The 24,388-nt window shown below is 38.5% G+C and overlaps 2 pseudogenes; both read left to right on the top strand.

Moving 5' to 3' along the window:
• The first annotated feature begins 414 nt into the window (after window positions 1-414).
• LOC110003850 (polyunsaturated fatty acid lipoxygenase ALOX15B-like) lies at window positions 415-11,453 on the top strand (annotated as a pseudogene).
• Window positions 11,454-16,963: 5,510 nt separating this feature from the next.
• LOC136183065 (uncharacterized) lies at window positions 16,964-23,748 on the top strand (annotated as a pseudogene).
• Window positions 23,749-24,388: the final 640 nt, after the last annotated feature.

Raw genomic sequence — 24,388 nt, 5'->3', positions numbered from 1 at the left:
ATACATATTTTAGTTTTTGTCTGCACTTAGGTTCTCCTCTTTGCTTTATTACTACCCTGACATTGGGCATGCAAAAGAGTTTTGTACCTTGTGTATCAATTACGTAACATGATTATTATTACACTTTATTGTATAGCTATGAAGTTTGTCTTCTCCTGTTTAAATAGATATACAATTGAACCATTAATTTCACCATAAAATGCATTGCTCACATTTTTCTCAATTAAACTGGATTATGTCCAGTGAAACAAATACAACAAATGTTCTACCCACGTTTGTTTTCACATAACTGAAACTTGAGTTTTTAAATATAATGTTTTTTTGGATGAATAGTCCAGATCTGCACTGCATGTTAAGTGTCATAAGTGTCATAAACTTCTTTTTGATATATAGACAAACTCAATAACAGGTCTTATGAGTATGTTAAGGTTTCTTTTTTTTTTCTTTTTTTTCAGTGAAAATGACTAGTAATGAAAACAAATTATTCTCTTCCTTCTCAGGGATTCTTCCTTCCTCGAGGGAGAAAAAGTTTAATTATCAAGTGACTGTCTACACTGGCAATCTCATCAATGCCTACACTTTAAACAATATCTACATCAGGCTGGTGGGGACAGATGGGGAGAGCCATCACACTTGGCTCCTAGACTTCAGAGCATTTAGCCTTCAGAAATGGAGCAGTAAGTGTAAAATATTCTTCTTTATGTTGAAGTGTGTAACGTGCTTCTGCAACTTTGCCTTTGTGAAGATACATTAAATACAACTATAGTGCTGTTGTTGTAAATTCTCACTAAAGCTGACACAGAATTTTAGCAATGTAATTCTTCAGGCAATGCTCACAAATGTGACCAAAACAACAATAACTCCTAACAATGAGTCAATTAAAAAACTGATCTTTTGTGCAAACTTTTGTGTTGTCAATCTTGTGTTTTCAGTATTTGTATGCCAGTTACGGGTATGTTGCAGCTACGTTTTTTTGGTATTCAAAAACATTTAATCTAACCTCATGTACGGATCTCCTCAAACCATTTCTGTCATTACTCAAGGTGTCTACTTTTACCCTGTCCTGTAAAAAGTCCATTGGAAAGCTGCTCTTGATAGAGCTGGACAAACATCCGTTCTTTTTAACCCGTCAAGACACCTGGTTTCCTAACAAGGTGGAAGTGAAATCCCCTGAAGGACAAACTTTCAACTTTCCTATCTACCGCTGGATCACTGACAGTGAGGTGCACTTTTACAAAGAGGGAAAAGGTTTGTACTGTTCACTTACCACTGACAACATTTGAATAAAAGATTGTAAAGTGTGAATTCATGCCATCTTACTGGTTATATAAAATAATTGTACACCTTATTGTGTTTTTTTTTCTAAGCTCTTTTGGTCTATGAAGACACCCATCTTCTTAGCAAGTACAGTCGGCAAAAGGAGCTGAGGAAGCGAGAGGAAGACTATCAGTGAGCACTGAGAGCATTTAAGTTGTGTTTCCTCAAAACAAACATTGATGTAAAGTAGTTAAACCTTTTACCTGGATGTAGGCCTACTTCATTTCATAACCATAAATTCATAACCTTGTGGAATTGCGAGACCTGTCCGGTTGTATCTGAATCTATTATATATATTAATAAAACACATCAACGAATGAAGAAACTGTATACACTGTACGTCAAGTATAGCATGTTTGCTCTAAATTAAAACTCCAGAAACAAGATTATCTCAACTTGTAAATGTTTCTAAATCTGATCATCTCTGTTTGTCCCAGATGGCATGAGCATGCACAGGGAATCCCCCGATGCATGAAGGCAGAAAACACTGAGTCTCTGCCTTTGGAGGTCCATTTCTCCTTCACCAAGAATATAGAGTTTCTCTTCACTGCAGTTCAAGGGTGAAGTCCATAAATTCTAACAGCTATCTATTTATATTTAAAACTAAGTACCTACCGCCCTACCTATTTAGCAACACTATTAAAGATATGTCTTTTTGCATATATTTCCTAGGTTGATTGAGCTGAAACTGGATGGTCAGGGTGATTGCACAGAGAAGTGGACTGACATGAATAGTATCTACCGGGCATTCTCCTGCAAAATCACTGACATATCAGGTATTGCTCTATTATCAAGCTTGCACTTCATACAGTTACAGATCACCAATGGTCCGATCACCTTTAGTAGAGAAAAGATGGCCTGCCAGTCATAACCCAATTGATGTTTGAACATCAACTCTGATCAGGGTCCTTTACAGGGAGACTACAGCTAGGGATATAAACAACTAATAAGTAAAAAAAACTTTGTCTTACCCAAGAAGAGTGCTTCCTCAAACCTTCTTGCAGCCGCTGTAATGGCTACAATGTTATCCTTTGGGACAATTGCAGTCAAAAAGTTAAGTCTACAAAAAGTGCTTGTTTCTTCTTCACTTATAGGTTCATATTGTTAATCAATGTGTATATATAATAATATAAATATAATAATATATATAAAAAAATATAATAAAAGAACCCATTACAATTAAACAGGAAGACAAGCTGCTGCTCAAGCAGGAGTTTTACTCTGAAATCTTGTAGGTAGGAGACTTGTTGAAGAAAAAGTTAATCTGCAGAGCAGAGTTTGCTGTTATGGACTACGGAAAGCATAGCTTGATTTTCCCCTCCTCAAGACACTCGCTGGTCCCGTCGCCACAAAGGGTTTTTGCCCCCTCATATTCAGCTTCCAAAGAAAATGGATGAACTCTGCCATCAGTGTGTGAATGGGTAGATGTGACCTGCAATGTAAAAGCGCTTTGAGTTGTCAGAAGACTAGAAAAGTGGATAACACTTCACTTTACAGGTCCGCAAATTTCGGCGTAATTAGGTGATAATTAGACAAACCTTTTTTTTATTTCATGGAAATTACCTCTGAATTTCACGACAATTTAGTGAAAATTAGCTCGTAGCTTCTTTGAAATAATGCTCAAATTTAAAGTCCAAATAATTTATTTGAAATTAAATCACAATTCACCACAAAATGTATGGAGAATTCTCCCAACTTAACCGAGTAATTATATTCTGCTATTTCCAGAGAAGCAGGTGATAAATAGCTGCTAATTTCTTGAATACATTTCGAGTAAAGTCATATGAAGTTAAGTCCATGGTTTCCTGTAATTATAATTACCTTGGAAATGTTAACTAAATAAACGTATTCAATTTCCCAATAAGCAGTTGATGATGACCTACTTATTAATTTTATATAGTTATACCAAGTTTTTTAGTACCAAGTTTGTTGATTTGCATAATTGAGATCACATGCAAAATATAGATGAATGATATACCTTTGTAATTAGGCCTATATACTTTTACATGGACATGATAGCGTAGAGGGCTTCAGTTGTGACATTCACCATGAGTGGGGCTCTAAATTGGCCTTACCTGATCGTGATAGGCAATGCGTATATAGGCCCATTGCAAAACAGAATCTGGCCAGGCACAGTTGACAGCCTTATTGCCAAATGATGGCATAGTTGACTTACCTTATATGCAACTTCTGCCTCATAGGCGAGTAACTGAATTATTAGTTTAACTTCTCATGATCATGCCAGTTTCATTTCCTACTAATTTCTTCACAGCAGACCACTAAAGTAAAGTGAGTTGTTGCACCTTGTTTCTGTCTTACTTCTGTAGGTCAGTAGATTTAAGAACTTTAACCCGTTACATTCTCACAATTTCTGTATAATTTCAGATAAGTAAAACTTTGTATCAAATTTAGTAAATGTAATGTTTTTATTTAAAGCCATCATAACGTGCTTATTACAAATACAGCTTCATAATCAATAATCAAGTTACAAATCTCCCATTTCAAAAGTCTCATTCATTGCTTGCTTATCAAGGACGGTAATGTCCTCTCCACTCAAGTGTCTTTATATTTTTAGACACTCTGATAACAAATGCAAAAAAAACTGTCAAAACAGAGAAATACTGTTTTTACAAAGTTTTTAAAAATGAAAACATAGTGTTAATGTTAATACTTTCATACTTTTAAATAACGCTGCAATAAATCTGTGGTTCATTTTAAGAGCTGTGGGAAAATGTAACAATTATTTAACCAGGTTGTCCCATTAAGATCTATTATCTCTTTTCCAAGGGAGTCCTAGCCATGACAGCAGTATAAAAACGTTACAGACAACACCATTACAACAACAAGGAAACAGAAAAAAAAAAAGACATTAAAAGCGTGTCCAATGATGAGCGAGGGCTCTAGAGTTTGTAACATATTTCAAGGCAACACAATATCGATCATATGCAAACAATGTGAAGATACATTCATGTACAACATATCCCCATTACATAGTATCTTTAAAAACAGGACCTGAGAAACAGGACATGTTCCTGAAATAAACCTTAACTTTAGCCTCAGATTTTTAAGTATGTTACCAACATGGATTGACCAATAATGAATGTACCCATATCTTTGATATGCTCTCTAACAATGTGATGATGTTGCTTCCATGTTTTACATATCCATACACATGGTGGTACCAACTGCCTTGATCTTCTCCTCACCAGCTTCATAAATTTTCTCTCACTTTCAAAAAACCAAGAATCCAGGACCTCCTCTGCGATGTAGCACCAAACTCTTGCAAACTGGAATGACAGAAATAAAACAAAACAGTAAAGGAGGGAAACTCTTCTTCACATACACAATCACTGTCACATTTTAATTTATACATGAGATGCTGTGGCTTATTTAAGCATCTGTTATTGGTTAAACAGTAATGTTTGTTATTGTTTACATCTTGTGGAATTTGTGTTATAATTGTGTTTAGTTGCAATGAATTGATTTCTGTATACTGAATGCCTGCTTTCTTTGAAAACATGATGCTACAAATGCTTGTACCTGGCTATGTTTTCGATATGCGCACATTTGGTCCATCTTGTTTGATAATTAACCACTATAGGGCTACGGTCAGAGCAGAGTAATCAATTTAGTTCAAGCTCTATACTTGCAGAGTGTAAGCAGTAGTACAAACGGTATAGCATAATGGTGCATATGTAACAGGCCCCGTATGGAGGACTGTTGCAAGATTAGATTTTTCCTGTGAATAACAGAGAAACAATGAGACAAGCAATAGGTAGTGTGTTTCCTTTCCCACTTCTGCCAGTATTTATTTGTATACATATGTTTATGTGTTTCAGTTTCACTTAAACTATATTTTCATATTCATTTATTTCTTCAAATACAACATTTTATCCACATTTCAAAACAATATAGACAGAAATATATAAACCTATAGGCTACTTGTCTTATTACATCCAAAAGTTCCAAAAACTACAAAATAAACATTTCTGTGTGTTAATATTCTTTTACAAATATCAAATAAGTTTGGTCTGAGATAAAGCACAAATAAACAAATGCGCTGCAGAAATTAGGCAAAAACAAGTTGGAAATTAAGGTGCAACAACTCACTTTACTTTAGCGGTCTGCTGTGCTCTGCTATCCGAAATTTGGGGACCTGTAAAGTGTTGCCGAAAAGCGTATACAAGCTCAGGATACATTACCATTATATTATGTTTGTGACTCTGAATTCTATTAAACACACTGATTGTTACTTTTCTATATCACCAGCAGTCCTCTCTTGATTTAAAAAGACAGTCTAACACTGTATCAAATATCCCCCTTCCTTTTCCAGACTATGTCCAGAAACATTGGAAGGAGGATGAATTTTTCGCCTACCAGTTTCTAAATGGCGTCAACCCCATGCTGATCCGACGCTGTTCCGCCATTCCCAAGAACTTTCCAGTCACTGAAAGCATGGTCTTCATCCATGAGCCACATACCCTGGAAGAGGAATTAAAGGTGATTGTGATGCCTTTTATGGGCCTTAGTATTAGAAAGATACAGTTCCCTGATGACATGATAATAATGGACCTGCAAGTCGCACTTACATTTCCAATCCATATTTGTACTTCACAATGTATGAGTAAAATAAATTATTTTCCTGACTAAAATTTCAAACAGAATGAAAACATATACCTGTGTGACTACAAGCTTTTGGATGGAGTGGAAGCAAACACCATCAACGGGAAGAAGCAGTACTTGATGGCTCCCCTCGTCCTGCTCCAAAGAACACCAGATGACAAGCTGATGCCAATCGCTATTCAAGTGAGAGTGACTGAAGAGCTGTAAAGCAGTAGACTCCTTGCAGTCCTTGACCTTTGAAATTAATCAACCAGTTTGAGTAATTCAAGTCATGGCCGCTTGATGGATGTTTCTGGCTGCAGAAGGAGTCACTTCAGCTAATTCAGCCATTGAACATATTTCGGCATTTGTGTCGCTGATGTATGTTGGTGCTTTTGCTATTTAGTTGTGCTAAATTCAAGTATGACTTTATTGCTTTCTAGCGCTAATTAGCAACTATACTGCTGTCTCCATACTTCACTTACTTAACAGAATCTTTTTCTCTTATGCATTGTTTTTTTGTGGCAGCATGTGCATGTCAAGTCAGGATGGTAAAACTTGCAGTAAACAGCCAAACATACAGACTTCAGATGGTTGTTCATCATGTTTAATCAGTGATGTTAATGGATTGAATGACTGGAATTACTTACTGTACATCTCACTTTCTTCTCCTGTAGCTGAAGCAGACTCCTGGAGAGGACAATCCCATCTTTTATCCTTCAGACACCGAGTACGACTGGTTGATGGCCAAGATTTTTGTGAGAAGTGCAGATTTCAACTTCCATGAACTCAATATTCACCTGCTGCGCACGCATCTGCTGGCTGAAGTTTTTGCTGTATCTCTGCTACGCAATGTGCCCATGGTGCATCCACTGTACAAGGTGATCCTTTATTGATCCCCAGTGGAGAAATTCAAGACCATGTTCAAGTTTGCAGTCCACATTTATACATCAGACAACCCTCAGAATTTCTGATCTTGTTTCCAAGTAATAGTTTTACTGAGTCAGTGTAACATTATTTAATCTTTCCCTCAGCTGCTCATCCCTCACACTCGCTACAGCCTGCATATCAACCACATGGCTCGAAATCGGCTCATTTCTGATGATGGTGTTTTCACAAAGGTACTGTAGGAAATGATCAACACGTTTAACAGCCTTAACCATGTTTTTATATCAATAACATGTACAGTATCTATATTAAACAGTATTCCTCATGTAGACTGGTCTCTAGTTTGCAGCTTGTGGTGGAGAGGGTATGTTCTCAATCCTGAAGAGATCAATGGCTTCAATGACCTACAGCTCCCTCTGCATACCAGATGACATCGCTGAGCGTGGGATGGAGGCTGTACCCAACTACTACTACAGGGATGATGGACTCAAGCTTTGGGATATCATCCACAAATATTTAATTTCAATTTTGCATTTTGTTTGCTATTAGTGTTGGAGCAAAATTAAGAATTCAGATTATCTTTATTGTCCCACAAGGGGATAATTTGATTTCCGTTTTGCATTTTGTTTGTCATTTGACCCTCTTAAAAAAAAAAAAAATTAGTCAAGAGCTCATACCTAAATAGAAATTTCAACCGAGAAATGCAAAGGGCAATGTGGAGGTTTGCAAATGTCAGATAATAGCGCAAGAAGAGCAACCTGATGGCTAAATGCCATTTAGCATATGAATTGCACTGGCGGTCAAATGAGACCTGGATCCATTTAGTCTTCCTAAGATCATTCGCTGGACAATCAAGTATAGCCTTAACCCTCCTCAAGTCATTGCTGTACCTTTTTAAGGCAGCATCAACTTAGGATTCAAAACAGAATTTGTTATCAAGAAAGACACCAAGAAAATAAAAGAAAGACACCCAGATATTTAATGCTCTACACATTCTCAATCTTATATTGGGCTTGCAGTGGGCTAGGTGGAGACTTTCTAAAACCAATGATCGTGTCTATTAGAAGGTTTCCATCGACCCCACTGCCAGCCCTTATTAAAGCTGCTGATAGTATATAAATATCTGGGTGAGGATGTTATAGTAGTGTTACAGGTCGAAAAGTATATAAAATTTAAATAAGGGGTCATGGACATCATGGTTTTGACATCATGGTTTGAACTGGTTTAAAAAAGAACAGAGCCAGGATCCCTATGAAACTGAGTTTGTTTCTAGTTAAACAAACTGAGTTTACCTTTCTATGATCTTTATCATCCATTTCTCAATATCAATTTTTGTCTGCTAGTTTATTGGAAATTCATCCCAATATTTAATCTTGAAACATGCAGTCACAGCTGCCAGCTTAAAATGTAAATTTAATTTCAAAGTATTCTTGATGAAACTTCCCCATGTTTCTAAAAGGTTTGTGAAGGGAATCCTCAACTGCTACTACAAGAGCGATGATGACGTCAAGAAAGACTCTGAACTGCAGAAGTGGATTTCAGACATTATTGTAGAGGGATTCCTTTCAAACGCGAACACAGGTGTGCTTTCATGAAAACTCTTATCTTTATCTTCATAAAAAGTACATGACTTTAATTAATATATAGACATCTTTATATCATGCAGTTTATTCTCCCCGATTCACAGGAATTCCCCAGGGCTTTTACACCGTGACTGCGTTGGTCAAGTTTGTCACCATGGTGATCTTTACCTGCTCGGTACAGCACTCAGCTGTGAATTCTGGACAGGTGAATTAGGATTGGACAAAACCAGACTCATGATGAACAGCCATCTACAGAAACTGTGCTGGGCTTGAAAGATGGGATAGAGGGAGATGGGATAAGATGCAGGAAGAAGGATAGGGACAAACAGAGGGGTGGGGATCTGGTCCATACCTGCGCCAGCCCTAAATATAAGCTCTATCAAAAAAGGAAAGTTTTAAGCCTACTCTTAAAAAGAGTGTCTACCTTTTGGACCCTGACGAGCAGATGAGTCAAAAGAAGAGGGGCCTGATAACTGAACGCTCTACATCCCATAGTGCATTTAGAGACTGTAGGTACCACGAGCAGGCCTGCATTCTGGGACCGTAATATTCTCGAAGGGTAGTACGGCACTATAAGCCATTAAGAGCTTTGTAAGTGAGAAGGAATTTAAATTCAATTCTAGATTTTATAAGGAGCCAGGTCAGAGAAGACAATACTGGAGTAACGTGGTCCTTTTTCCTAGTTCTAGTCAGTACACGAGCTGCAGCGTTCTGGACTAGTTGAAGAGTCTTTAGAGACTTACTAGGGCACCCTGCCATGGTTGTGTAGCATGTTCATTAGACAGAGTGTAAAACTGAATGTCCCCTCACAGGATTATTAAAGTATACATTATTATTATTATAATTAAAGACTTCCTTAAACAGCTTGGTTGAGATGGGTCTAAAAGACAGGTTGAAGGTTTTTATGCAAAAAATTATTGAACATCAGATTTTGGAACTGTTTCTGTGCTATCAAAACTATGAATCCGCAGGTAAGGGTATCTCTAATGATTAAAATTGTATATTAAAAAAGCTCATAAAATCATTACATTGATTAGAATCTGCATTTTTCTCTGACTCCATTCTTCAAAAGCCAACCTCCTATCTCCCCCACTTAGAACCAAGCACCGAACCTGGGGGGACAGAGCCTTCTCCATAGCTGCCCCCTCCCTCTGGAACTCTCTCCCTACACACATTCAACACTGCACCGACCCTACTACTTTCAAATCACTTATCAAATCTCACCTCTTTAAACAAGCTTTTAATGTATGATTGTGATGTAGTTTCTCTTTTCTAGTTTACCTTTATTGTTGTTATCTTTATGATTTCTACAATTCTACAATTCACTTAGCAGACTCTTTTATCCAAAGCGAGGTACATCAGAGACTAAGTACAACACAAGCAAGGATCTAGAAAAAAGGGAATAATGTCAGTAAGAGCAAACGATCAGCTTTGAGTCTGATTGGACACACAGGTGCTGACAGGCACTGCACAGAGGCAAAGCACAACATTAACGGCAGTTCTTGAGAGCTCTAATCAGTATAGAAACCATCTTATAAGTCATCGTTATCAAACAAAAACCATCACAACCATCATCATCATCAATAATGTGGAGACCATCATCATTAAGTTAGTAGGTATTCATGAAAGAGCTGGGTCTTTAGCTTTTTCTTAAAGGTGCAGAGGGACTCTGCAGATGATTTGTGTGTAATGTTGAAATGTCTGTTAGTCTGTCCTTACTGTGCTGTTCTTTCTGTTCTTAACTATTGTACAGTGTCTTTGAGTTTTTTAAAAGCGCTTATAAATAAAATAGAGAGATTGAAGCCAAACCTCACCAGGTCCATTGTTTTAAACCAATCCTTCACTATTTTAAACAATTGATGTTGTTTTTTCCTTACCTTCTACAAAGACACTTTAACTAAACGTTGGAGCATAAAAACGTACGACAATGCAGGAGATAAATGTGAAATAGACATCTTCGTTGACTGCTTGGGTTCATACTGAATTATTTCATAAAGTCAAGGGCAGACTGTCGAAAAGCCTGGCATGGCGCTGCTCTTAGAACTAAAAACATACAAATTACATTACGCTACCTGGCTTAGACATTTTATTTATTAGCATGTTCATAGTGCTTTGCTTCAAAAAGTAATAATCAGGAACCGTTCAATCATTCATTCATTGCAGTTTGACTATGGTGCTTGGATGCCTAACACTCCCATCTCCCTGCAACTTCCTCCACCAACCACCAAGGGGACAACAAGTGAGGCCACCATGCTGAAGACGTTCCCTGATGTCAATGTGACAGTTCAGGGGATGGCAACCATACATCTTCTCAGCAATCAGTCCAGTGACTTTGTAAGTGTCAAAGACCTCTTGAAAAGTTTACATGAATTAAACGTATACCTGAGATGTTTCAAGTAGGTTCATATTTCATTGAAGAAAAATTATATTGATGCCCTGGCAGTTCAACAGACTGCAATAGAAGGAAACAAATTGAAGTAGAAGAAAATCAGGAAACATTAGCTTATGAAAAAATAAAATCTGACAACTTCTTGCAACTATACTATATATATATCACCTCATCTATATGTTTCTTGATTAAAATGCATCTTTTTAATGTATCATTTGCGTCATCAGGTTCCTCTTGGCAAATATCCGGACGAGCACTTCTTTGAAAAGATTCCCTGCAAGCTGATTAAGGAGTTTCAAGGAGACCTTGAAATATAAAGTGAAGTCATCACAATCAGAAACAAAAATCTGGATGTCCCATACACATACATGAACCCAACTGTGGTAGAAAATAGTGTGGCTATTTAAATATTGGAGTGCCTCCTTAGCAAATCCAGCTTCATCTTATCTGAAGTGGAAAAAAGGAGAGCCTTTAGTGGAAAGACATCATTGTATATATTATGATCATTTATGGTTATAGTACTTATGTGCAGCTTTCATTGAAAATGTGGGATTGAGAGCTTCTTTGTTTGTCAATGATTAAACAGGCCTTCTAATCAAAATATTTTTGGGAAAAAAATGATTTTGCCTTCACACTTTAAAACTCATAAAGGACTCTGTGCCTTATGGCATACTGTTAGAATGACTTGTGCATTAATTTAGGGACATATTTAGATTCAAAGCATGGGGTTAAATCAAGGAAAAGGGTGAGTTGCAGTAATCTTAAAACTGTGAAACTGTACTGTACATGCTTTGTCTATATTTTCAATGGGGAAAATTCAAGGGGGGTCAGGTTACTGTCCTGAAAACTGCTTACTTTCTTTCCTGCCACTTTTGGCTAGGTTCCCACCAAGACAGATGGCAAGATCATACAGCAGTTGGTCCATACTTTAGTTCAAGAAGGTTCTTTCAATTTTTACTTTTAATAAAAAATATATTATGTATTATCAATAATATATTATCAAATTTATGGATGTTGTGTTTTACATCACTAACAACTTATTTTCTTTGATACTGAGAATCTTGTGTCCTGTAAGTACTTTCAGTTCCAACATGACTTTCAGCAAAAAGACCAGTGTTGAATTAACTCCCACAGAGTTGATTTTAACCCTTTTTCAGGGTTTATATAGCTCCACACTTTTTAGAGTCAAATTAACACTTTTAAAATAGTTAAACATTTAACATTGAGAGAGTTCCCTTTTCAACTCGCTAAACAGAGTTAAAATAACACTAAAGGATTAGAAAAGTAACTCTGCTACGACACTTTTATTTTCTACCTGACTAGTGTCAGTTTCTGTTGGGGTTGTATCAAGTCAACTTTGGTTATATTCTTTAATAATTATATTTAATTATTAATCATATAAATAACAATATCAATAAACTATGTTTAATCTCGTTTGGGGCACCAACCTGTAATCAGGGAAATATAACCAAAATATCACTCAAATCAGTTACTTAATTACTAATATTATTAATAATTAATAACTATATTTAATAAATTGAAGGCGTGAAATCCTTACACAAAGCCTTCGCACCCAGCTTATATCACAATGCAAATACACCAGTAATCACAAACAACTGCTCTCTTAAAATTATAACAGAATTTATTTAAACAAAACAACATCAATCCAAAATCAATGAACTTAATCAAACAAATAACTATTATAAACTAATCTAAGCAAACAAACATTATCAAGCAAAACTTGTTAATGAGGTGTAAATGTGTGTGTGTGTGTGTGTGTGTATGTAGATGAGAGAGAGAGAGAGAGAGAGAGAAAACAAGATGGTGGAGAGAGACAATGAACCATGTGGCTTCGTCACATGGTGACAAAATGGTGGACAACAAAGGAAGCCGTGTGGCTACCTTTTGAAATAGTTTGAGCTCTCTGAGCTGAGTTCAGTAACTGTTACTTAAACACCAGAAAGCCAGTGGCCGGACTTTGATTCAACGGCGGGTACACTGGTCTTTCTGATTGTGAAAGCCGTTGACTGAAGGTAAACTAGCATAGCATTACATACATAGACGAACACAGCGGTTCATCATAATAAAACAAATGCAGCAGCTTACAACAGATAATAAACAGAATGTGACGTCTCATCAACAATGATGCATAATTATCAGTGATTATAAAAGAAACATAACTATTTCTGAAACTATTTCTGCCCAGACCAAAGCTCTTACTTGGGGTAACTCCTGGTGATCGTTACAAAGTTGGTTAGATCGTCACTCTGTTGAATGTTAAATCAACAGATTCAGGCAGGTTTCTAGTGATGTGTAGTTTGTGAACGATTCGTTACTGAAAAGAGTCGTTCATTTCTCAACTTCAGTTGCGCTCTCCTCTCTCCCGTCTGGTGTCTCTCTCTCCAGACCGTAAGAGTCGCTCAAAGCCCGCCCTCCCTCTCCTTTTATGTCAGTGATACATACTGACTGAACCAACAGGACGGAGTCGGTCGGGAGCTCTGTGTCGCTAAAGCCCGCCCCTACTTCTCCCTCTCATGTCTCCAAAATTGAGGAAGTAGAAAATATATTATTTAACATTTAGGTGTCGCGAAAATGTATGTGCTTTTTATAGCTGCTGTCAGTTTGCAAACAGCTTTTATATCCAACTTAATTTCACTCAGCTGACTGTTTTAACATCCACTAACGATCGTGTTTCAGTCAGTACAGTTTGTGTGTGTGACTGAGGCTGGTGACTCGCAGTCTTGCTCGTTCACGTTCAGTCAGTGTTTCATTCACTGAAAGAACTGAGAGGAAGAGAGTGACTCGGAGAGTGACTCGTTCACTGAACTCGTTCAGTTCAGTGAACGAACTGAACGAGAGCTCCGACATGAATCACTGAACGAACTGAGAGGAAGAGCGGGGAATGGGAACGGGAGCTCCGCCTCCGAGTCACTCTCTTCCTCTTCTTGTACTGAACGTACTGAACAGAACGGTCGGGAAAAATAAATGTGATTGTTTTAGCAGCTTTCAGTTTGCAAACTGTAGCTTTATCCAACTAAATTCTCAGCTCATTGGTTTATTATTCACCACCGGCTGTTCTCAGTACGATCGCGAGCAGAACTAAACGTTCGTGTTTCAGCTTATTAAATTCTGATTCACAGACAGAGCTGCGGAGAAGTACTGAACGATTCGGTGAACAGATCTTTTGAACGAATCACTTTACTGAACTGATTCTACTGATTCAGTACACTGAAAAGAACTGCTTTTCCCATCACTACAGGGTTCCTTCGTGGCAGATGTAGGAGGAGGGAAGCGGGATTCAGATCTTCGACCAAAGCGCTGCTCTGTGGTCATCTGGTTGAAGGAGCCGAGTTCTTTATGTGTCCTTGTGGATTCAGGGATCAGTGGGCTTCCTTCAGCGCTCCTGTCCAGTTGCGTTCAATGACGTCTTACGAAAAATCAAAGGAAAGAAACTCTTCTTTTTGCTCGAACCTGATAGCATCTGACTGCGCCCAAAACTCCTACAAATATGCAGTGGAAGTAGTCAGCTGAATCCTCTGATGCTTGAATTCAGCATGTGAAGAGCTACTCAGACTGAGCAACCTCAGCTCCGGAGTTTAACCTATTTAAGCCAAGAGGAGGAAAGGGTTTGTCTCGAATGCTGGAGTCCATCATATGGAGAGGGTGTCCTCTGGTGTCGGCAGACACAGAAGGAGGCAATGCCTGGTGATTGCTTTTAAAGACTGGAGCTGCCTGTGGGTTTACCTCAGGCCTCCTCCAATGAGGATAGAGAATTCAGACACCCCCCACCCCCCCACTTTTCACTCCTATTTATTAGTTTCTGTTGGGGTTGCTGGGCTAAGACCCCTTTGTTTAGTTGCCTCCAAAATAACTCTAGTCAGGCTTGAGACTGTGATACAGGCCTGAGTCCTTTGTCCCACACACATGGCTGAGGCCCAACATCCCCCCTTGTCATGAAGAGCGAAATGCAGGTTATGATCTTTAGGGCAGCTCATGGACCAAACAGTCCATGTGTCTTGGATGGAGACACATAATCAATATGCCTTGATAAAGGCTTTGGGTAAGTAACCCAAAGAGCAATTGCAGAGACAAAACACGTTTTTTTATAATATATATGTATTTACACTCATACAGGTACCCTAAAAACAACATATTTACACAAATTTAATTAAGTGTCTAAATGCACTTGCAAACAGTGCAGTGTATTAACTCTCACCTTATTACAGAAAACTACCACTGGAAGCTTAATCATTAAATTATTATTATTTATTTTTCTTTATTATTTTATGTCTGCCACTCTGCCAGTTTTTTGCCCATTATGTCAGTCTTTATCCTTTGTTGTATTCCTTCGTTAGATGCAGGATAACTATACATCTAGGTCAGGTATGAGTCCCATCACCTTTACCTCTTGGAACTGTAGGGGCCTTGGCATGGCTGTGAAGAGAGCGACAGTATTTTCTCATTTAAAATCTTTGTCATCTGATGTAATTTTTTTACAGCACACCCACATTCGGCCAACAGAGCAGAGACGGTTGAGATCTATTTGGTGTCACAGGTGTACCAATCCACATTCTCTTCCAAAGCGAGAGGGGTTGCCATACTTATCCGCAAACTCGTTCCATTTGTATTCCAGTCCATGATCACTGACCCAGGTGGGAGATATGTTCTTGTCACTGGTACAATAAATTATCAACCGCTATCTTGACCCCAATTGGACAGATCCTCCTCAAAAATGGCTCCCGCCCCTAAAATCAATCCCAGTCCTCAACAATCTTGTAAAATCGCTAGACCTGGTTGACATCTGGAGACTTCAGCACCCCTCAGAAAAACAATAATCTTTTATTTCTTCTGTACATGGCAGTTTCTCCAGGATTGACTACTTTCTAGTTGATTCTAAATTGCTTTCAAGCATAGTCAGCTCAACTTATCATGGCATATTAATTTCAGATCAATTAATTTTAATATTCCCATACGTCGTTGTAACTGGAGATTTAACCCCTCTCTGCATGCAGACCCATCCTTTTGTGAATACATAGCAGCTAAGATCTCAGACTTTTTACTCACTAATGATAACAGTGCGGTTTCAGATTCAATTCTTTGGGAGACCTTTAAGGGTTAGGGTCATATTGTCTCCTACCAATCACCGAGCAAGAGAGCCAGACAGCGGCGATTATCTGACATTGAGGCTGAGCTATCTGTATTAGAGGGCATTTATCGCCAATCTAAATTCATTGACACCTTTAATTCCATCTTGAAAATAAAATACGAGTATAACAATATTATTGGAGAGCAGGTCAAAAACCATATCCGCAAGCTCAAGCAAAAGCACTTTGAGTTAGGCGATAAGGCCGACAGGCTGCTTGCCAGACAGTTAAAAGGCGTGCAGGCAGACAGGGCAATACATAAAATCTCTTCCTTTACTGGTGAAATACTAACAGATCCCAAACTAATCAATGATAGATTTGTTAGTTTCAGCCAGCTGTACGCCTCTAAGTCTAAAGCCACTGTGGTTGACATTGCTGGCTTTCTCAATGTGTTAGACATCCCAGTTCTTGGTGATGTGGCTAGGCAGGAAATGGATTCAGACCTTACTCTGGAAGAATTCCAGAGTAATTCCAGAGGTCTTCCAGACCTTACTCTGGAAGAATTCCAGAGTAAGGTCGTTAATTTCCTAATGGCAAAGCTTGCGGCCCAGATGGCTTTGGAATAAAGTTTTATAAAGTTCACATAGATACTGTTGCCCCTCTTTTACTCAGTATGGTAAATAGCTCTCTTCATGACGGTAGCTTTCCAAAAACATTTTATGATGCTCACATCTGTCTTCTTCTGAAAAAAGATAGGAACAGTACTAATGTCAGTTCCTATCGCCCTCTAAGCCTGTTAAACAGCGATCAAAAGATTGTCGCAAAAGTTTTGACTAATCAACAAAATAAACACTCTGACTCTGTCAGATGTAAGGACTTCCATAGCCCCTCTTCTCAATCTGATAAAGAACTTTGGGCAGCTCTCTGGTTTCACTATCTATCTTTATAGATAGATATAGATAGTTTATCTATCTTTTTCAAAATCTTCCCATCTTTCCTTACATCTTCCTTCTTTAAAACTGTCGACTCTATTATAATGCCCATTATTTGGGCCTTCACACCTCCTCGTATTTCTAAGGCACACTTACAGAAGCCTAAGAATGAAGGTGGACTGGGCCTTCCTGTTCTTTGACACTATTATTGGGCCTGTAATGCAAGAGCATGGATTTTCTGGTTCCATGTTCCAGCTGTTTAGCTACCACCTTCTCCAGGATCTTCGAGAAAAAAGGAAGGTTGGATATAGGCCTGTAGTTAGCCAGAGTTCCTGAGTCCAGAGTAGGCCTTTTAAGTAGAGGTTTGATTACCGCTACTTTAAATGCCTGGGGTACATAACCTGCCACTAGAGACGAATTGATCATATCTAATATAGAGTTTCTAACTAAGGGAAAAACTTCCTTAAACAGCTTGGTTGGGATTGGGTCCAAAAGAGAGGTTGACGGTTTCGACGCAAAAAAAATGGAATATAGCTCTGAAAGGTTGATTGGAGAAAAACAGTCGAGACTAATATCTGGTCCTGGAACTGTCTCTGCCGTATCAGACGTATCCGCACCAGGTAAGGGCAGGAGGTTACCAATTTTGTCTCTGATGTCTAAAACTTTGTTGTTGAAAAAACTCAGGAAGTCATTACTGGTGAGGGCTAGAGGAATATAAGGCTCAATGGAGCCATGACTCTCTGTCAGCCTGGCTACAGTGCTGAAAAGGTATCTAGGATTGCCTTTGTTTTCCTCAGTTAGAGAGGAGTAGTAGGCAGCTCGGGCGTGACGTAGAACCTTCATGTATCTTCTATGACTATCCTGCCAGAAAAAACGAGATTCTACCGTTTTGGTCGAGCGCTATATTCTTTCAAAATTCCGCAACGATTGTTTTAGAGTACGGGTTTCTGAGTTGAACCATGGAGCCACTCTCTGCTGCTTGACAACCTTCTGTTTCAGGGGAGCAATCGAATCCAGAGTAACTCTCAGCGAATCCACTGCACTATCAACAACATGATCTAGCTGAGAGGGACTAAAGCTATTATAAGAGTTTCCAACTGGGTTGAAACACGGTACTGAATCAAAAACAGCTAAAATAGCTTCCTTAAATCTAGCAACAGCACTATCCGACAAACTTCTAGAGAGCACACCTCTTCCAGGCAGAGGTAATTCTGGTAGGACAAAATCTAATGTAATAAAAAAATGGTCTGATAGCAGAGGATTTTCTAGGAAAACTGTAAGGTTATGGATTTCAATTCCATAAGCTAAAACAAGATCCAGGGTGTGGTTAAAACGATGAGTAGGTTTGTTTACACCCTGGGTGAAACCAATAGAGTCTAATAGTGACATGAAAGCTGTGCTCAGGCTATCATTATCAACATCCACATGGATATTGAAGTCACCAACAACAATTATTCTATCACTGTTCAGGACTGAATCTGATAAACATTCTGCAAATTCAGATAGAAACTCAGAATATGGGCCAGGAGGACGGTAAACTACAACAACTAGAACTGGCTGAAAGGTTCTTGAGACTGGATGTGAAAAACTAATAACAAGGCTTTCAAAAGAAGAAAAATTCAGTTTTGGTCGAGGGTTAACTGGAAGTCCAGAATTAAAAATAGCTGCTACTCCACCACCTCGTCCGGTGTCTCGAGGTATACGAGTACAAAAATGACTGGAAGGAGTGGATTCATTCAAACTAACATAGTCATCTTGACACAGCCAGGTTTCAGTCAAAAAAAGTAAATCAATATGCTGATCTGATATCAGATCATTCACTAAAAGAGATCTGGATGCGAACATTGGGCAGCTCTCTGGTTTCACTATCAATTGGGAGAAAAGCCTTTGTATGCCTCTCTCGGATGGCCTCAATTCCAACTTCCTTGACAACTTACCCTTCTAAATTTCCAAGGATAATTTTACATATCTTGGAATCAATATTTCTAGAAACCCAAAGCTTCTTTTCAAACTTAATTATTTACATTTGATTGAGAAACTAAAAACTATGATAGAAAAATGGAAGCTCCTCCCTCTCTCTCTTATAGGTCGTGTTAATATAATAAAGATGATATTTCTCCCCAAGTTTATCTATCTTTTTCAAAATCTTCCCATCTTTCCTTACATCTTCCTTCTTTAAAACTGTCGACTCTATTATAATGCCCATTATTTGGGCCTTCAAACCTCCTCGTATTTCTAAGGCACACTTACAGAAGCCTAAGAATGAAGGTGGACTGGGCCTTCCTGTTCTTTGACACTATTATTGGGCCTGTAATGCAAGAGCATGGATTTTCTGGTTCCATGTTCCAGCTTTGACAGAACAGGAGGCCACACAGTTATCCCAACTGGCCATCTATTGAGTACAATAACGCCATATCGCTCAGAGGGGCCTATTTAAAAGCCATTTTATTTTCAAAAATTACTTTATTTACCAAACAGTTGAAAAATGATTTCATTCTACACAACTCATTCAAGATCCTCAAGCAAATTAAGGGTGTGCTGGGTCTCTCAGAAATGTCTATTTTTACGCCTATCTGTAAGAACCCCTCTTTTAAGCCAGGGTTGATGGATATAGTTTTTTCACAGTGGTCAGATAAGGGTTTGTCTACGATTAAGGATCTCTACATTAACAAACAATTTGCATCCTTTGCACAACTCTAGTCGAAATACAATCTTCCATCAGGACATTTTTCAGGTATCTCCAAATTAAAAATTTTGTTAGGCGCTGTCTCCCAAATTTTGAGACGATGCCCAAGCAACATACTTTCTATGACCTTATGACTAGATCTCCTACCTCTAAACATTTGATTTCACAGTTAGTTAATCTTTTCTCTATGGCAACTTCTTCTCTTCATTTAAAGGACGCATGGATTGCGGACACAGGTGTACAGATCTCAGACGATCTATGGGCGAAAAGTTTAGCTTGGATAAGTTCATGTGCTATTAATGCTAGACTCCAACTCATTCAGTTCAAGGTAATTCATCGACTGCACTACTCCAAGTCCATACTGAATAGAATCTTCCCTGCAGTCTCCGCTACATGTGATAAGTGCAACTCGGAGGTTGGGACTCTAGGTCACTATTTCTGGTCCTGTCCAAACTTTTGGGATAACATCTTTCAGATGTACAGTGATATGTATAACGTACAGCTAATTCCTGACAGCCTGTCTGTAATATTGGGTTTCTCGAACCATGTTTCGACTCTTCCTTCTATTTTACAACAAGCTTTGAGGTTCGGTCTGGTTGTAGCAAAAAGAGTTATCCTGAGAGAGTGGAAATCAGCCTCCCCTCCTTGTTTTAAAAAATGGCTGAACGACATGGTGTCTTGTTTATATCTTGAAGAAATTCGGTACACATTGTCAAACACGCATCCCAAGTTTCTTAAGATTTGGGGTCCTTTCATTGAGCATATTAAGAAGGAGAGAAATCAAACTGTGAACTGATTGTATTTTAATGCTCTATATTGCACTGTATTGTACTGTGCTACCCTGAACTGTGCTGAAACAGCACATTAGCTTCAACCTCAAAATGTAAACATAAAATCGCATATTTACATTAATACAAACTTAAAAGTGCCTTATTTATTTTCGCTGATAATGTTTGAATGATTTAAATTGTTAGCTAACGGCAAGAGACAGCTAGCTAGTATTAGCTTATCCATGTGACATTTGACTGTGGCCATTTAGTTCATGGCAACATACAAGGCCATTTAAAGTACATATTCTCCACAAATATATAATTGTACAGTAGTTCAGAGCATTAATTTACTTTCTTTCATTAAATTAGACTTTATTTTACTTACCGTGTAGAACTGCAGAGGAGCAAACTTTTCTCAACTGTCCTCCTGTCTCTTCAACCGACATGAGCGGGAAACATGGGCGGAGCTTAGATTAATTAACTCTATGAAGAGTGGGACAAACACTAACGCATCAACACTGTGAAACAACTCAAACACTTGACACCATTTTACTCAGAAAAATTGGGCTAAAGTGAAGGAATATGACTTGTTCACAACTCACTCTAGAGATGTTTAAATATTTTGAGCCCATAAGTTTATGTCAAGGCAGGGATGAGAACAGAACAGAAGGAATTGCATATCATGTTCCTGTGTTAAATATATTGAAAAGTATAGCTATGTATTGCTGGAGTCTAATTTCTGGCAGGGACGCTCCGGTCAGTAGATTCAAATTATGTTCTCATACCCGATGTTCTCTGCAACATCCATGCTGGACATGTGTTTCAATCGTACACTTTTTTTCAGGAACACCCAAATAGTCTTGCATTCTCTTATTCCAGGATGCGTTTGAGGAAGTGAAAGTCCTGAGGAGAATGGGGTAAGAAAAGCCAATGATACTGTGAAAAGAACTCTTGGCTTGAGCTCACAATACATTTGAGGATTAACTGAAAAAAATCAGTTTTTCTCAAGATACAGTCTCATTTCTCAAACTCGATTTCAGGGGGATGACTCCACTTTATGTGGACGAGATAGCATCGCTAAAAATTACAGCTCTGCAGTTGATCGTTTACAGACAGAAGATGTGTCACACGTTCAAGAAGTAAAGTTCAGGAAGGCCTAAAAAAAAAAAGAAAGACACATTATACCTCCCTAAGGGTTTTAAATGTCATGTATCACTTGTTTTATTTTGTTATTGCACTTTCATTTGTAAAGATTTGCTTTTAATTAAAAACATCTATGAGATTTTTTTGCACTACAAAGGAGAGATCTGTTGTTACAATAAAGTAACTGAGTCACTTTTACTTAAAGTACATTTTAAACCAGCTACTTTTTACTTTTACCTCAATAAATTTTTAAACTGTTTTTTCTACTTAAGTAAAATTTCATCAAAGTAATAATACTTTCTGGTTTCAGGAGACATTTCTCTTGCGGTTTAATTAACAACCTGGAGAAATTTAGTCAGGCCTTATCTGCTGGGTGCCCACACTTTATGACTTTCCAGCTAAAGCTCTTTACATAAAGGCAGACTGAAAAATACACTATCACTTCTGAGGAACTGATTATATAGATAGATAGATACTTTATTGATTCCGAGGGAAATTCAAAGCATCCAGTAGCAGGTTACAAAGATGTACATGACATGAAACATTTGTTACAAATTAACCACAAAACCAACCCCCCCCTCCCATACATATATATTAACCCGGAAAAGGATTTAAAGAATACCCCTAGATGAAACAAACTTAAACTCTGCAATTAAAAATAGACTTATAACAAGAAATGTACATAACCCGTGCAGGGATAAAAATATATGTGCAATTTAAAGCAAGAACCTATAAACAGTTGAGGGAAAAAATCTGTAATTTGACCTGAATATAAAAAATAAAAAAGTGTTGACCTTCTGAAGTTATCTAACCACAAGGTAAGGGGCCATCATTTATACACATGTATTTGAAATGCCAATGCACTAAAAAAAACTTAAGGTATAATGCAAGATTAACACCCCTGATTTATAGGCCTAATTGTTGTAGAACAGTTGCCTCACGAATGCCTGCTGGAATGAATTTTCACACACCTTCAGCCCATTTCAAGCAACCAACAATTCCAGTGACAACCTATGTGACTGACTGCTATAATCAAATGAAATATCAAATAATCTTCAAATGAAGTCAACAATGCAACAGTGACCAGAAACTTGCATTACATATCTCTATCAAAAGAGATCAGCATCCCCCCATTTCTCTGCAGTCACAAACCATTGTGCATACAAAACATTTTCATGTCTGCTGCATGAACACTTTAGGCCTACACCAGTTCCTTCAAGTAGACGTACAGAGCAAGCGAGCGAAACACAAGAACACAAGATGCAAAAGTCAAATAAAGCAGCTATTCCAGCTACCCTGAAGTCCCAAACCATATTTACATATTTACAGTCCATGTCCTTTAGGCTGTACCTGAGCAGCACCTGAGCAGTGAGCAGCACCTGAGCAGTGAGCTACGTACTACGGGTGAGCGTATTGCATCATTTTCTGTTCTGTTCTCCTCTGTACTGTGTTACTGTGTACCTGCTCATAGCTTAGCAGTTAGCTTTACAATAGCTTCTTTTTCTGTCTCTCCCTCTCCTGCTCTCTCCTGCTCTACGTGTCAGATGTTAAGTTACTCCTCATCCTCCTTTAGTGATAATGATACATGTAAGAAATGTAGTTTATTTTTAGCTTTGGAGGCTAGGGTGTCTGAGTTAGAGAGACGGCTCCGCACCATTGAGTCAGAGTCATCTTATGCAGCAGTAGTTAGCCAGCCACCTGTAGCCGGTGCGGGCAGACATAGCTTGGCTTCCCCTCCGGTAGCTCCCGAGCAGTGGCTGGGTTACTGTCCGAGGGAAGCATAGTCAAAAATTGAAGCACACGGTTCCCCACCAACCACTTCAAGTTTCAAACAAATTTTCCCCACTCAGCGACACACCCGCTGAGAATAAAACTCTGATTATTGGAGACTCCATAGTCCGAAACGTGAAGTTAGCCAAGTCAGCGGGCATAGTTAGGTGTATACCCGGGGCCAGAGCGGGCGACATCGCATCTCATTTAAAGTTGCTGACAAAGACTAAAGGTAGATTTGATACAATCGTAATTCATGTCGGCACTAATGACTCCCGACTACGCCAGTCGGAAGTCACTAAGATTAATGTGGAGTCAGTGTGTACTTTTGCTAAGACGATGTCGGACTCTGTAGTGTTCTCTGGACCTCTCCCAAATCAGACCAGTGATGACATGTATAGCCGCATGTCTGTCGAGGTGGTGTCCAGCACATGATGTGGGCTTTATAGATAACTGGCAGTCTTTTTGGGGAAAACCTGGTCTGCTAGCTAGAGACGGCATCCATCCCACTTTGGACGGTGCAGCTCTATTATCTAGAAACATAGCAGAGGTTATTAGTCCAAAACCTTGACAACAAGACAGAGTTCAGACCAGGAGGCAGAGCTGCAGTCTTACACGCTTCTATGTGCCTCCCTTAGATCGGTCTCCCAGTCACTATAACTGTAATTCTGAATCGAACTGTAGTTATACTATAGGTACTGTGTCTGTCCCCGGCCCAGACCCGTTTTTATAAGTCATCCAAACATAGAAAAAAAAAGGCGTAAATCGTCAAAATCTCATTAGAATCAAAACTACACATAAAGATTTTGCAAAGAAAATCTGAAAATTCACTGCAGACTTTTGAACATTAGGTCCTTAGCATCCAAATCTCTTTTAGTGAATGATCTGATATCAGATCAGCATATTGATTTACTTTGTTTGACTGAAACCTGGCTGTGTCAAGATGAATATGTTAGTTTAAATGAATCCACTCCTCCCAGTCATTTTAGTACTCATATACCTCGAGACACCGGACGAGGTGGTGGAGTAGCAACAATTTTTAATTCTAGTCATCTAGTTAACCCTCGACCAAAGCTGAATTTTTCTTCTTTTGAAAGCCTTGTTCTTAGTCTTCACATCCAGTCTCAAGAACCTTTCAGCCAGATCTAGTTGTTGTAGTTTACCTCCTGGCCCATATTCTGAATTTCTATCTGAATTTGCAGAATTTTTATCAAATTTAGCCCT

This window comes from Labrus bergylta, chromosome 1, assembly GCF_963930695.1.
Source record: "Labrus bergylta chromosome 1, fLabBer1.1, whole genome shotgun sequence".
Taxonomy (NCBI): domain Eukaryota; kingdom Metazoa; phylum Chordata; class Actinopteri; order Labriformes; family Labridae; genus Labrus; species Labrus bergylta.
Note: the sequence above shows the minus strand (reverse complement) of the source record. Positions and strands in the feature narration are given on the sequence as shown.